The sequence below is a fragment of the Callithrix jacchus genome, chromosome 2 (genome assembly GCF_049354715.1).
Source record: "Callithrix jacchus isolate 240 chromosome 2, calJac240_pri, whole genome shotgun sequence".
NCBI lineage: Eukaryota > Metazoa > Chordata > Mammalia > Primates > Cebidae > Callithrix > Callithrix jacchus.
In genome coordinates, this window is record NC_133503.1 from 137,884,353 (window position 1) to 137,900,893 (window position 16,541).

A 16,541-nucleotide genomic window follows, 5' to 3' on the forward strand; every position below is an offset into this window, starting at 1 on the left:
ATGTCTTTGTCAATTTTCTGTCTCATTGATCTGTTTAATATTGACAGTCAAGTGTTAAAGTTTCCCATTACTATTGTGTGGGAGTCTAAGTCTCTTTTTAGGTCTCTAAGAACTTGCTTTATGAACCTCTTGGCTTGGATGCATTTATATTTAGGATAGTTAGCTCTTCTTGTTGCATTGATCCCTGTACCATTATGTAATGCCCTTCTTTGTCTTTTTTGATGTTTGTTGGTTTAAAGTCTGTCTTATCAGAGGCAGGGAATGCAATCCCTCCTTTTTTTTTTTTTTTTTTTGCTTTCCATTTGCTTGATAGATTTTCCTCCATCCCTTTATTTTGAGCCTGTGTGTGCCTTTGCATGTGAGATGGGTCTCCTGAATACAGCACACCAATGGATCTTGATTCTTATCCAACTTGCCAGTCTGTGTCTTTTAATTGGGGCATTTTGCCCATTTAAGGTTAATGTTGTTATGTGTGAATTTGATCCTGTTATTATGATGCTAGCTGGTTATTTTACCCATTAGTTGATGCAGTTTCTTCATAGTGTCAATGGTCTTTACAATTTGGTATTTTCTTGCAGTGGTTGGTACCAGTTTTTCCTTTCCATGTTTAGTACTTCTTCAGGAGTTCTTGTAAGGAAAGCTTGGTGGTGACAAAGTCTCTCAGTATTTGCTTGTCTATAAAGGATTTTATTTCTCTTTCACTTATGAAGCTTAGTTTGGCTGGATATGAAATTCTGGGTTGAAAATTCTTTTCTTTAAGAACGTTGAATACTGGTGCCCACTCTCTTCTTGCTTGCCCCCATCTCATCTTCTGCTGAGATGTCTGCTGTTAGTCTGGTGGGCTTCCCTTTATGGGTGGCCCAACCTTTCTCTCTGGCTGCCCTTAACATTTTTTCCTTCATTTCAACCTCAGTGTTTATGACAATTATATTTATTGGGGTTGCTCTTCTCAAGGAGTATCTTTGTGGTGTTCTCAGTATTTCCTGAATTTGATGTTGGCCTGTCTTGCTAAGCTGGGGAAGTTCTTATGGGTAATAACCTGAAGAGTATTTTCCAACTTGGTTCCATTCTCCCAGTCACATTCAGGAACACCAATCAAACATAGGTTTGGTCTTTTCACATAGTCCCATATTGTTTTGGAGGCTTTATTCGTTCTTTTTTCTCTAATCTTGTCTTCATGCTTTCTTTCATTAAGCTGATCTTCAATCTCTGATATCCTTTCTTCTGCTTCATAAATTCTGCTATTGATACCTGTGTATGCTTCACAAAGTTCTTATGCTGTGTTTTTCAGCTCCATGAGGTCATTTATGTTCTTCTCTAAACTGGTTATTCTAGCTAGCAATTCCTCTAACCTTTTTTCAAGGTTCTTAGCTTCCTTGCATAGGGTTAGGACATGCTCTTTCAGCTTGGAGGAGTTTGTTATTACCCGTATTCTGAAGCCTACATCTGTCAATTCACCAAACTCATTCTCCATCCAGTTTTGTTCCCTTGCAGGAGAGAAGTTATGATTCTTTGGAGGAGAAGAGACATTATGGTTTTTGGAATTTTCAACCTTTTGCACGGTTTTTTCCTCATTGTCATGGATTTATCTACCTTTGGTCTTTGATGTTGGTGACCTTCAGATGGGGTTTTTGTGTGGATGTCCTTCTTATTTTTTTGATGTTTATGCTATTCCTTTCTGTTTGTTAGTTTCTCTTCTAACAGGCCCCTTTGCTGCAGGTCTGCCAGAGTTTGCTGGAGGTCCACTCCAGACCCTGTTTGCTTCGGTGTCACTGGTGGGAGGCTGCAGACCAGCAAATGTAACCGGGTTTTTTCTTGGATGCTGGTGAGGCACAGCTCCCCAGAGAGAATGCTGTGGGTTCTTGGTCTCCAGTCTCTTAAAGAATAAGTGATTGGGACTACTGCAGGTGCGCCATGTGCTCATAAAAGTAAATATTGGACCCAAGAAGTGTTACAGAAAGGTTATTTTTTAGGTAGAGAAAAGAGAAGAGAAAGACTTCCACAAAGAGTGTGGAAGGGGATTCCAGAGGGGAAATCCAGCCAGGTGTGTGGATAAGGACTTTTATCCTGGGAGAAACCCCCACCTTCTCCAAGACCCTGGGCCAATGAAAGGAGTTCCTTAGAACTTCCACTGGAGTGATTGACTTTTCGTTTCCTCCCTTGCCCATGAAATTCAAACATAAACCATTAAAACTCCTGGATGGAGAGAGATGGGAGGCAGGTATGGCGCTGGGAAATTCTTGCCCTTAAAACTATGTCCCCCCATGGACATGGAAAGAAAACACATTCCCTCATTCCGCGCTCTGAACAGGAAAATTCAACTTCTGTTGGAATGGGGCATCAATCCTCTTTACTTCCTGCTGAAATGGGGCACAAAGGGGCCCTGCAGTTGAGGTTTCCTCCAGAGGGGAGCCCTTCAGGGGTGCAGGTTGATCTACAGGTTCACAATAGAGCCCACAAGCCAAGGACATCTGGGGTTCCAGCAGCAGGATTAATTGTGACCTATGGTTGTATAAGAAATGAATATTGAGAATGATCCAAGATGGCTGATCGCTAACATCTCGGGATTGCAGCTCCCAGTGAAAGCACAAAGAATGAGAGGACGCCACACTTTCAGACAAATTTCTGTCACTCACAGAGCAGAAGATTCCCAGTGGAGGAGCCCCACGAGTCGCCAGTGTGACTCTTATGGCTGGCGCAGCAATTTTGCTGGCACCTCAGTGCGGCAGCTCTTGGTGCAGAGTAAACGGGACTGGTTCCCCTTCTGACCGACGTTTGGAGCTCTGGGTAGGCAGAATCACCTATTACAGACTCAAGAAGGAAGCCAGACTGGATATTCCTTGGCAGAAAAGTAGCATCAGTTTTAACGCCGCTGTTTAGGCCGGTGCAGTGGGTTGCTCATATTTCGGCCCTGGGAATTAGCAACTTGGACGTCCACTCAGAGATCTAATTTGAAAGTTGGTAATTACAAAGATGACAGCTGGATAAATTTACAATGATGGGAAGAACCAGTGTAAAAAGGCTGAGAATACTCAAAATCAGAATGCCTCTCACTCTGAAGAGGATCACCGTTCCTCATCAGCAACGGAACAAGGCCTGATGGAGAACAAGTACATTCCAATAACAGAATCAGGCTTCAGAAGGTGGATAATAAGAAGCTTCTGTGAGTTAAAAGAACATGTTGTAGCCCAATGTAAAGAAACTAAGAACTTTGAAAAAAGGTTTGATGAAATCCTAATGAGAATAGACAATTTAGAGAGGAATATAAGTGAATTAATGGAACTGAAGAATACAATACGGGAACTCTGAGAAGTATACCCAGGTTTAAACACTCGAATTGTTCAAGCAGAAGAAAAGATATCAGAGGTTGAAGACCAACTTAATGAAATAAAACGAGAAGACAAGATTAGGGAAAAAAGGATAAAAAGGAATGAGCAAACTCTCCAAGAAATGTGGGACTATGTGAAAAGGCCTAATTTACGTTTGATAGGTGTACCTGAATGCGACAGAGAGAATGAATCCAAGCTGGAAAATATTCTTCAGGATATTATTCAGGAAAATTTTCCTAAACTAGCAAAGCAGGACAATATCCAACCCCAGGTAATACAGAGAACACCACAAAGATATTCCTCAAGAAGGCACATAATCATTAGATTCACGAGGGTTGAAATGAAGGAGAAAATACTAAGGGCAGCTAGAGAGAAAGGTCAGGTTACCCACAAAGGGAAGCCTATCAGACTTACAGCAGATCTCTCAGCAGAAACTCTACAAGCCAGAAGAGAGTGGGGGCCAATATTCAACATCCTTAAAGAACAGGACTTTCAGCCCAGAATTCATATCCAGCCAAACTAAGCTTCACAACTGAAGGAAAAATAAAATCTTTTATGAACAAGCAAGTACTCAGAGATTTTATTACCACCAGGCCTGCTTTACAAGAGCTTCTGAAAGAAGCATTACACATAGAAAGAAACAACCAGTATTAGCCTTTCTAAAAATATACCAAAAAGTAAAGAGCATCAACATAAAGACGAATTTACATCAACAAATGGATAAAACAGCCAGTTAACATCAAATGGCAGTAATCCTAAATTTAAATCGACTAAATCCCCCAATCAAAAGATACAGCCAAAACCCAATGATATGCTACATCCAGACCCATTTCACATGCAAGGATACACAAAGACTCAAAACAAAGGGATGGAGAAAGATTTACCAACCAAATGGAGAGCAAAAATAAATAAATAAATAAAAAGCAGGAGTTGCAATTCTTGCATCTAATAAAATAGAGTTTAAAGCAACAAAGATATAGTGGTAAAAGGATCAATGCAACAACAAGAGCTAACGATCCTAACACCCAGATACATAGAGACTTAGACTCCATGAGACAGAAAATTAATAAGGATATCAAGGACTCGAACTCAGATCCAGAACAAGTAAACTTAATAAATATTTATAGAGCTCTCCACTTCAAATACACAAAATATACATTCTTGTCAATACCACATAACACCTACTCATAGGTTTAAATGAAATATTGATTGGTCATTATTAATACCCATTTTTTAGAATAAAGCAACATTCCCATTCTCTCTCCCTCTTTTTCTTCCTCTTTCTTCCTCTCTTTCACTCCTTTTTTTTCTTTCCTTCTCTCAAAAAAAAAAAAAAAGAAAGAAAAAGAAATGAATATGACAAGGTAGTTAAAGATGAAAGGCCCAGAGTTATAAATGAGCCTCAGAGAGAATAGAGCCAGGTTCTTGAAAGCCTTTAGCCCTGTGTTTGATTGATTCCTGAGTTCTATGTTTAAAATAACACTTAACTGGTTTACAAAATAGCAGCATTTTTCCTAGAAAGAAACAGGTTCCCCTCCTCTCTGTTAGCAGATTTAGGGCCCTTTTATTTTAAAACTATGGCAACTAAAGAGTTAAGCTGGTTTGCAGAAAGAGCTGCCTTTTGCAGAGAGAATCAGCAACTTTGTTTGTTATTAGCTCCTGAGATAGCTTACAGTAACTGAATACAGGTAGTAGCACCAAGTTTTTCTATTATTTGAGGGATAGCGAAGTTGAGGGTTATAGTCCCATTAAAGCCAGGGTAAATTAGACTTATGAGGAGTTACTCCTCTGAGGATCTTGCTGGAAAAGCCGATGTAGATCTTCTAAGGGTTCGCAGGTATATGAAGGGTCATCTTGAACTTCAGGCTGCAGAGTGGAGGGTTTATGACTTTCCTCAGGAGGTGCCCAAGTCTTCAGCCCGGTGTGATTAATCCATGAGTCAATCCACCACCTTAACTGCTGTTGGGGTAGACAGAATAACCAAAAATCATCCTTCCCTAGACGGGCCTAGAGAGGGAGAGTCTGAGGGGAGAGACTTAACAAGCACCAAGTCTCCAGGGCAGAGCAGCTCTTTCCCTTTTTCCCTAGGGTGTCCTTCAGGTAAAGTCTTCAGAACCTGTTGGTACTTAGCCAAAGAGGTTATATCTTTTATTAGATCTGCTGTTTCCTTGTCTAATACAAGATCATTAGTAAGAAAGGGCTGTCCGCAAGCATCTCATAAGGACTGGGTCCTATTTTCTGAGGAGAGTTTCGATCTTAAGAGTGCTATTGGTAATAGAGAAGGCCATGAGAGGTGGGTTTCCTATGCCAGTTTCTTTAGGTGTCTCTTAGGAATTTCATTCATCTTTTCTACTTTCCCTGAGGACTGAGGCCTCCAAGCACAATGGAGATGATACTGTATCCCTAGAGCTTTGGAAATTCCTTGGGTCACTGCGCTTTGAAGGCAGGACCATTATCGCTTTGAAGACAGTGAGTCCAATCTAGGAATTAGCTCATTAATCAGGACTTTTATCACTTCTTGGGCTTTCTCTGTTCTACAGGGGAAAGCCTCAACCCAGGCTGTATAAGTATCCACACAGACTAGCAGATACCGATATCCCTGAGACTTAGGCATATGGGTGAAGTCCATTTGCCTGTCCTTACCTGGGTAATGTCCAGCTTATTGTTCCCCAGGGGGGAGCTTTGCAATGTGCCAAATGATTATTTTTCTGACATACTTCACATCCTTTGACTATTTGTTGGACAGCCTTGAGAAGACCTTTGTCTGTAAATATAAATTTTGCCATCTGATGTGTATTCTCTATACCCAAATGGAAGGTTTGATGCAGAGTTTCAAGTACTTTCCACTGGCCTGCAGCAGGTAGACGCACGTTTCCCTCCTCAGTGGCTAACCATCCTGAAGGAAGAAGATTGTGTCCCTGGGAGATCGCCCACTCTACTTCTGATGAGTATTGAGGTCTAGTTCCTTGGAGGGGGTTCTCCCATATTAAAGGTCCTTCCATAAATGCTTGTCTAGCTGCCCATGTAGCCTCTAGGTCAGCTCGGTGATTGTCCTCGGCTACCTTCTCATCCCCTTTCTGGCGGCCCCAACAGTGTAAGACTGCTACCTCTTTTGGTTCTTGGACAGCTTGTGATCAGTCTAAAATTTCCTTGTGGTCTTTAAAGGGAGTTCCTGCTGAGGTTTGGAACGTGCTTTCCTTCCTTATAGCACATGAGCATGCAGAACCAGGTAAGCATATTTGGAATCAGTATATATTTTACTTTCCTTGCTTTTCCTAATTTCAGAGCTTGGGTCAGGGCTGTCAGTTCTGCCAGCTGGGCACTAGCACCAGGAGGAAGGGAATTGCTTTCAAGCACTGTTTGATCACTGACTTCTGCATATCCTGTTTTTCAAACTCCATTTTCCACAAAGGAACTTCCATCAGTGTAAAGGTTAAGGTGAGGGTTGGCTAGAGGAGTATCTAACTTCTTGAGCGGCATAGTTCTGAGCTATAATCTGCTGGCAGTCATGCTCTGTCTGCTCCTATCTCAGGGAGGAAAGTAGCTGGGTTGAGGGCTGCACATGTGCGCAGCTGAAGTGCAGGCCCTTTGAGCATTAAGGCCTGGTATTTGCGGAGACCACTTTAAGACAGCCATAAGCCTCCTTTAGAGGCCAGAATTCATCCACATCATGTGAAGTCCATACAGTTAGATCTTTTCTTTGCACTATTTTAACTGCCTCTGAGACCAGTATAGCCACCGTGGCTACGACTTGTAAGCAGTGTGGCCAGACTTTTGCTATCACATCAATTTCCTTACTTAGGTAGGCCACCCGTCTTGATGTGGCTCCCCTAGTCTGGGCGAGAACTCTCAGTGCCACTCCTGACCTCTCCATAACATATAGGGAGAAGTCGTTCCTGTAGGAAGGCTTAGAGCTGGAGCCTGCAGCAGTGCCTGCTGCAGGGTCTGAAAGGCTGCCTCAGCTATCGGGTCCCAGAGTACTAAATGGGTATTAGCTTTTTGTGATTCCTTAATCAGAGTGTACAGAGGTTTTGCTATTTCACCACATCTGGGAATCCACAATTGGCAAAACATAGTTATTCCCAAAATCCCCATAACTGTTTTAAGGTCTTGGGATGAGGGAAGCCCATATGGGTTGAGGACGTCCCTTATCTAGGGCCCGAGTGCCCTTAGTCAAGACCAGCCCGAGGTGTTTTACCTCCTGCCTACAAAGTTGGGCCTTTGGTTTGGAAACTTTATATCCACAGTTGGCAAGGAAGTTTAGGACCTCCTGAGTGGCCTGCTGACACTGGGTTTCTGAGCTTGCCGCTAAAAATAAGTCATCCAAATATTGAAGAACCTGAGTACCTGGATGTGAGAAACTACTAAGGTCCTGAGCTAGAGCCTGGCTGAACAGGTGGGGGTTGCCTCTAAAGCCCTGAGGTAACACTGTCCAGGTGAGCTGAGAACTCTGGTCTAAAGGGCCTTCAAAGGCAAACAGAAACTGAGAATCAGGATGTAGTGGTACACAGAAAACGGCATCTTTAAGGTCCAGAACTGTCAACCATTGTGCCTCTCCTGGTATTTGAGAGAGCAAGGAGTAAGGATTAGGTGCAGCTGAGTATAAAGGAATCCCAGCTTCATTAATAAGTCTAAGATCCTGCACCAGCCTCCACTGTCCATTAGGTTTCTGCACTCCTAAAATTGGAGTCTTACAAGGGCTGTCACAGGACTTCACTAGCTCCTGAGCTTTCAAGTCCCTTACAGTATCCTATAGTCCCTTTTTGGCTTCTGGTCTTAGGGGGTACTGTCTTTGGCAAGGAAAAGAAGTAGAATCCTTTAGCCTTATTTGAATTGGGCATGCGTTCTTTGCCTGTCCAAATTGTCCATCCTTTGCTCAGACTTTGGGATTAATCCCTTCTTGAAATAATGGGCAGCAGAGAGGGATTTCCTCCCTAATGAGGTTCGTGTAGAAAATGGCTCCTGCTCTGGCCAGCAGGTCCCACCCTAGTAAGGGAGTGGGACTTTCTGGCATGATGAGGAAGGCATGGGAGAAAAGTATATCTCCTCCCCAGTTACAGCTTAGGGGCTGGGAGAAATATCGGGAGACTGCTCATCCTAGGACTCCTCGGACAGTTACAGACTCAGAGGACAACTGTCCAGGGCAGGAGAGTGAAACAGAGAAGGCCGCGCCAGTGTCCAGGAGGAGCTCCACTTCCTGGCCCTCTATGGTCAGCGTTACCCAGGGCTCGTTGAGGGTGATGATTCGAGGTGGTGCTTGCCCTGGGCACCTTCAGTCCTGCCATTGGGTCATGTGGTTAGACACCTCAGGACCTGAGAACCTTTGCCCCCGGGACAGTGTGCTTTTCAGTGATTTCCTTGGCACAGCAGGCATGGATGAGGTGGTGGTCCATTCCTCTGGTGACAGTTTCTTATAACATGTCCCTTCAGACCACAGTGGTAACAAGCTTTACCAGCCTGGCAGCTAACCCGAGCCTTTCCCTCTTTTGAGCCCCTGGGATCTGATTGCCTGAGGGCCATGACTAAGGCTGCAGCCTTTCTCTGGTCTCTCCTGCTCCTTTCGGCCTGTTCCTCCTGGTCTCTATTGTAAAACACTGAGGTTGTCTGGTTCAGCAATGATTCTAGACTCTGTTCTGGTCCCAAGGCCAGCTTCTGAGGCTTCCTCCTGATATCTGCTGCTGACTGAGTAATAAACTTGTCCTTTAGTATTAATTGACCCTCAATAGAGTCTGGTGACAGGGGAGTGTACTTTCTTAAAGCCTCTCGCAATTGCTCAAGGAAAGCTGTTGGGTCTTCTTCCTTTCCTTGAGTTAGGGTGGCTAACATTGCACAGTTCATTGGCTTCTTCCTAATTTGCCTAAATCCCTCAAGTGTACAGGTCAGGAAATGTTTACAGCTCCAGTCCCCAGGTTCTGAATCCGGATCCCAGCAAGGGTCCATGCCAGGGACTGCCTGTGTACCTGTGGGATGTCTATCCTTTTCCTCTGGCATCATCAGGTTACGTACCTGACTAAGGTACCAAGTGTCCCCAGACTCTTGAGCCACTGGTAGAGCATCCTTTCTCTCATTCCTGGTTAGGGTTTTATTAAGCAATAGCATGATATCTTTCCAGTCTAATTTGAAGGACTGACCCAGGCCCTGCAGAACGTCTATGTACTTGTCTGGGTCATCTGAAAACTTTCCTAAGTCCACCTTAATTTGCTTTCAGTCAGAAAGTTAGAAGGGGTTGTGCATTCTAGTTGGGGGCAGAGTTTGGGCATCTGGGTAGCCTGAGATGCCCTGGCTGCCTTTGCCCTCCCTGGCTCCTGTTGGGGTATGGGAGCTGAGGAGCCCTGGTTGGCACTGGTGGAGATAGTGGCCACAGGGAGTCCCACATGTGGAGGTAGTCCTGAGGAGGGCTGAACAGGGTATGGGGCACAGGCCTGACAGAGCTGAGGCTTATTTCTTAGGGAAAAGAAAAGTTGCACCTAGGGGACCTCAAACAATTTACTCTCACTTTTACAATACAGGTCTAATTGTAGAGTAGTGTCACAATATATACTTCCCTTTGGAGGCCGGGTTTTTCCACTCAGCAAGGGGTATTTTGGCCACTCTATTGGCAGAGAAGGATGAGCTGTTTCTTCTTCACAAGTCATGTGTCAAATTGGTCCCAATTTTCCAGTATACATTTTAATGGGACTTGAGCTTGGGAATAGAAGCTCAACCCATCTGAAATTGAACAAAAGGGATGCCTGCATCCCCGGCTAAAAAATTACAGCCTCTTCAACCTAAAGCATCCCCCAAGTAAAATGGGTACTGAAATGAAACATCTTTCAGTCAGTACCCGGAAATTTTCAGGTGCCCAAGATGTGTACATAACCTAATGATGCCAGAGGAAATGGATAGATATCCCACAGGCACACAGGCAGTCCCTGGCATGGACCCTCACTGGAATCTGGATTCAGAACTGGGGGACTGGAGCCATAAGCATTTCCTGACCTGTATACTTGAGGGATTAAGGCAAATTAGGAAGAAACCCATGAACTATGCAGTGTTATCCACCATAACTCAAGGAAAGGAAGAAAACCCAACAGCTTTCCTTGAATACTCTCCTGTCACCAGACTCCATCTTATCAGAGGGCTATGTACTGGATTCGAATCAGGACCTACCAGTGTCATGGACTCACACCCACAGCCTGCATGACCTCCAGTGAACACCATAGAGGCATGGAACGAAAGGAGCTATTGGATTGGGTGGTAATCGTACCAACGAGCTCCAACGAGGCCAGTGAGGCTCAGGAGATGGGTACCAATATTTCCAGCAAAGGTCCAATTTTTGCAGGCCAATTTATAAAACTGCCCTAGAAGGGTAAGCTTCCAGGGAGGGGCCATTAGAGCACACAATTCAAAGAAGCAGGTTGGGCCACTGCAGCCACCCCACCCATTAGAGTGCCTTTTTTACACCGCCTCCTGCCAGAGGAGAAAATTTGCCATGCCCTGCTTGGGGACCCGCAGCCACCATGTTGCTGGGACCATGTGCACGCCCTAGGCCACTCCCCAAGCAGGTGCCCACACAGGGACCCTCAGCCACCATGTTGCTGGGACCATGTGCGTGCCCTGGGCCACTCCCCCAGCCGCATCCCACACAGGGACCCATGGCCAGCAGGCGAGCCCCCTGGGGGAATTTCCCTTGTTCTGTCCCTGACTGTGGTTTTTTAACAGCAGCTTTCTGTGGTTTCGTGCTGTCCCCATCTAGGGATCTGAACGTGATGACCAGTGAGCAAGCAAACCAGCAAAAGCATTTTCCCTGGGGTGCTTCCTTAAGTGCTGCCGTTTTGCTCAGAGCCTCCGCACAGGACCAGAATGCACCTTGCTCCATCCCAGAGCTCTTTCCCGGCCCAGCTACCGCTATTTGCGGGGCTGGGCTGTGGGTGGCCCCAGTTCCCAATTCGGCCAGCAAGGAGCAAAAGGCCCGGGGGCAGGGGGAGCAGGGGGAGCAGGGGGAGTGCGCCTTCTCCACCTTGGTGCTTCATTAGCCCAACACCTGGCCATGCCTGCGCATGCCCCGTTCTACCCCGGCACAAACAGCGTTTGCTTGTCCCACCTCCTACAGGTTTTTTTGCCCAGAGAAGCAGCCGAGGGAGAGAGGGAAAGTGGGGTGGGGGGACGGGGCGGGGAGAGAGAGAGACAGAGAGAGAGAGAGAGAGAGAGGGGGGGGGGAGGGGGGCAGGGGAATACAGCTTGGAGGAAAAAGCACGCTTTTAGTTCTGGCTGGCCATTGCTGCTTAAGATGGGCCCCACCCCTGCGGCTCAATGCCGCTGCGGTGTTATTAAAGACAGTACAGAAAGCAAGTGTGAAACGTCCGGTATCTCCACTTACCCCTCCGACGTAACCATTCTTTCTTACATGTCACTCCTTCGCCCCACGTTGGGCGCCAATTCTGTGACCGGGTTTTTTCTTGGGTGCTGGTGAGGCACAGCTCCCCCGAGAGAATGCTGTGGGTTCTTGATCTCCAGTCTCTTAAAGAGTAAGCGATAAGACCACTGCAGGTGCACCATATGCTCGTAAAAGTAAATATTGGACCCAAGAAGTGTTGCAGAAAGGTGATTTTATTTAGGTAGAGAAAAGAGAACAAGAGAAAGACTTCCACAAAAGAGTCTGGAAGGGGATTCCAGAGGGGAAATCCAGCCAGGTGTGTGGATACAGACTATTATCTGGGAGGAACCCCCACCTTCTCCAAGACCCTGGGCCAATGAAAGGAGTTCCTTAGAACTTCCTTTGGAGTGATTGACTTTTAGTTTCTTCCCTTGCCCATGAAATTCAAACATAAACCATTAAATCTCCCGGATGGAGAGAGATGGGAGGAGGGCATGACGCTGGGAAATTCTTGCCCTTAAAACTATGCCACCTCATGGACCTGGAAAGGGAACACATTCCCTCACAAAGATTGCTGCCTGTTTCTTCCTCTGGAAGATTTGTCCTATAGGGGAACCTACCAGATGCCAGCTGTAGCTCTCCTGTATGAGGTGTCTGTTGACACTTGCCTAGTCTGGAGGCACAGAGGTCAAGGACCTACTTGGGGAGGTAGTCAGTCCCTTAGCAGAGCATAAGCACTGTGCTGGGAGACCCACTGCTCTCTTCAGAGTCAGCAGGCAGGAACATTTAAGTCTGCTGAAGCTGCTCCCATAGCTGTCCCTTCCCCCAGGTGCTCTCTCTCAGGGAGAGGGGAGTTTTATCTATAAGCCCCTGACTGGGGCTGCTGCCTTTCTTTCAGAGATGCCCTGCCCAGAGAGGAGGAATCTAGAGAGGCAGTCTGGCTACAGCTTTGCAGTGCTGCCGTGGGCTCCACCCAGTTTCAACTTCCCTGGCTTTGTTTACACTGCAAGGGAAAAACTGCCTACTCAAGCCTCAGTAATGGCAGACGCCCCTCTTCCCACCAAGCATCCCAGGTAGACTTCAGACTGCTGTGGTGGCAGGGAAAATTTCCCTGCCAGTGGATCTTAGCTCTCTGGGCTCTGTGGGGTTGGGATCCACTGAGCCAGAGCGCTTGGCACCCTGGCTTCAGCCCCCTTTCCAGGGAAATGACTGGTTCTGTCTCATTGGCATTCCAGGCACCACTGGGGTATATATTTTTTTAAAAAAAAAAGCTCCTGTCTGCCCAAATGACTGTCCAGTTTCGTGCTTGAAACCCAGGGCTCTGTGGTGTAGCCACCTGACGGAATCCCCTGCTGTTGGGTTGTGAAGGCCTTGGGAAAGCATAGTATCTGGGCTGGAATGCATTGTTCCTTGAGTCACAGTCCCTCACGGCTTCCCTTGGCTAGGGGAGGGAGTTCCCAGACCCCTTGCACTTCCCAGGTGAGGCAACACTGCACTCTGCTTTGGCACACCCTCCATGGGCTGCACCCACTGTCTACCCAGTCCCAGTGAGATGAACTAGGTACCTCAGTTGGAAATGCAGAAATCGCCCACCTTCTGTGGTGACCTCGCTAGGAGATGCAGACCAGAGCTGCTCCTATTCAGCCATTTGCCAGCTCTCTTCTTTCTTCTTTTTCACCTTCCACCAACATTTTCTATTAGGCAGCTGGGAGCAGGTGTCATAGGTTAGAGAAAATCTTTTGGAAGATAACAAATTTGAAATCAACAAAGCTCTTCCCGTGTAGAAGGCAAAATAATGGCCTTCTTCCTAAATGTCCACTTCCTAATCCCCATAACCTGTGCATGTTACCTCACAAGGCAAGAAGGACTTTACAGATGTGATTAAGTTATAGATCCTGAGATGGGAGATTATCCTGGATTAGCTGGATGGCCCTAGGTAATCACAAGTCTCTTTATAAGTGGAAGAGGGAGGCAGGAGAGTTAGGGTCAGAGAAAGATTTGAAGATGCTAAGCTGCTGGCTTTGAAGATAACGCGAGATGGTGAATCAAGGAATGTAGGAAGCCTCTAGAAGTCAGAAAAGTCAAGAGCTTTGAATAGATTCTTCCTAGAGCCTACAGAAAGAGCACAGCCCTTGCCAACATCTTGACTATAGTCCAGTGAATCCCATTTCAGACTTCTGACATCCAGAACTGTGAGATAATGAATTCGCACTGTTTTAAGCCACTAAATTTGTTGTAATTGGTTACAACGCCATTAGGAAATTAGCACTTTCCATTAACTTGTTTATATGGCTTGAGAAAAGAACAGCTTTTGGATTTGGTGGGAACCCTCTGGCACAACATGAAGAATAAAATGTATCCCATTTATTTTTTATTCAACGGCTGTCATTTGTCATTTGCCCACTGCCTATGCTACGCCAGGACCTGTGCTAGTTATGGATATACTAGCAAGAACGTTTTGAGGTAACTGTCATTTCGCACTTTTTATAGAGGCGGAACAGGCTCAGAAAAGGTAAGTAAATTCCCCAGAGCTAAACGTGAATAGCTGATAGGTGGAGAGAAAGAATACAAACTCGGCTTCAGTGGATTCCAAAGCCCTTACTGCTTCCTCTACTCTTTCTCAGAGCGCAGCCATGGCAATGCTGGCTCAGTCAGAGGACTGCCTTTTTGTGGGGACTCCTGCCATCATAGGTAGTGAGCCACAGTCAAAACCTCTGGTTGGAAAGCTCCTTTTGGTTGCAGATAAGATTTGGGTTAAAAGTTCCTCAGTGGCATCTTCAGAAATTCTTTATTGGCAAACTGGACTTAGGTTCAGTTAACGCACAGAACTGTGTGTTGCTTCATATGATAAAATAGCAAATTTAAAGCTCAAGATGTAGGAGATTCGGTGTCCTGTGACCAGCAGCACCTCAGCCCTGTGCTGGCTACACAAAAGCCCCACTTTCCTTGGTGAGGGGTAAGGAATGCAGCAGGGAAGACCTGGCCGATGTCCTCTTTGCCTGGATCCAGTGAATCTCAACCGCAGCTGCACATTGCAATCACCTCAGAAGCTGAGGTGTGGGTGGTCAAGCCCCATCCCAGCCAGTTAAACTCCACCCTGTACAGTGAGGCCTGGGCACCCAGGGACTGTTCCATCTCCTCAGGTGGTAGATGCCTGCTGCCAGAGTGTGTGCTTATCTGGATGTGCCAGCCTGCTGGCCCAGAAACTACAGGAAGGACCTACAAGAGTCCCCAAGTGCCCTTCACAGAAAAGCATGCCAAAGCCTCATTCACAGGATGCTAGCGGATGGTAAAGTACATCAGACCTCTCCCTGGACAGGATCATTTAACTCAGGCATTTTGACAGGGAGCTGCAAGTCTGAGGTCCCCAGGAATAAACTGTTATGGTTGAATGGTAGCACTCTGGCATCAGAGGAAGGGTGTGCATGTATGAGTGTGAGTGTGTGTGTTGCACCAATATGTGCATGCGGGTGTGTGCGTGTGCATTTGCCCCAATTTGTGCATGTGTGTGAGATTGTATGTGTGCAACTTGCGCAAGTGTGTGCATGTGTATGAGAGTACATGAGAGATTTCGTGCATGAATCTGAGAGTGTGTGAGTGTTGCGTGAATGTATGTGTGAGTGTGCATTCATGTGTGGGAATGTGTACATGTCTGAGAGTGTGTGTGCACATGTGTGAGAGTGGTGGTGAGTGTGTGTATGTGAGAGTGTGTGTCTGAGTGTGAGAGTGCAGATCTTGCCAGCCCAGAATCGATCCACTGCAGTGGCCTCTAAACCTTCTGAGGGTATGTGCCACCCGAGTGGGCCCTGAATCCTGCCAGAGAGCAGCTCAGGGAAAAGTTTACCCTGAGTGGTTCATTGAGCTCAGGGGTAGATGTTGTAAATTTCTTTTGCTCTATGACAGTATAATTAGCTCCCCCTCTTTTGAGGAATGAAAGGGCTGTGTGCTTCTGACAGCTGTGGGAGCCACCTTCCTGCCTGGATAAATCTAGTCTCCACTGATACTGTTGCACCTGTTTAAACAAGGAACAGAATAGGTATTTATTTGAAGTTCAAGAGGCCATATGAGCCATGGCCTAAATATAGGCCTGGATATAATTATAAAGATACTTAATTCTTTGTTCTGGAAGACTTTTGCAGCCCACTATTCCCTCAAAGGCTTGGGCAGTTTCCTTTAACACATGTACCTCCCAGAACGAGTAAAGGCAGGGCGTGAGAATGCCTCTTGGAGGCCAGGCATTGTGGAAGACCCCCAGCCCTGACCTTGCTCATCGTCAGAACCACCCAGGGAAGACTCAGTAAAGATGCAGTGCTCCAGGCCCTCTTCCAGGAACCGTCATTCCTGTGCTCTTGGAGTGGAGCCCGGGAATCTCTATTTTTAAGCTCTCCACATGATTCTAATGCTTACCCAAGTTTGGGAACCCTTGATCTAAGGCATGGTAGTGGAGGCGAGAGGAAACAGTCCTTTCTGTGAGGCATTTCTGGTCAGGGATACTAATAATTGGTATTTATTGAGCTCTCCTCACCTACAGGCACCCATGATGGTTACCATTTTGCAGATGAGGCAACTGAGCTGTTTCATTCATTTCTGTGCTGTGTACTGAACTGGTCACGGAACCTTTTGAGACTCTAGTGAAAGCTATAAACCCTCTTAGCATAAAACTGCACATGCGTGGAATATTTTGCAATGTTGGAGGGCTCTTGGAGCCCCCTGAAACCCATCCAAGAATGCTTGATTAAGAATGGTCATCCTGAAGGCATTTTCTCAGGGCAGGCCACCAACAGGCACAGTAAATTTGATCAGAGCAGCCTGAGGAAGGGGTTCAGGAGCACCCACGTGTGCAGAGCACATTGAGA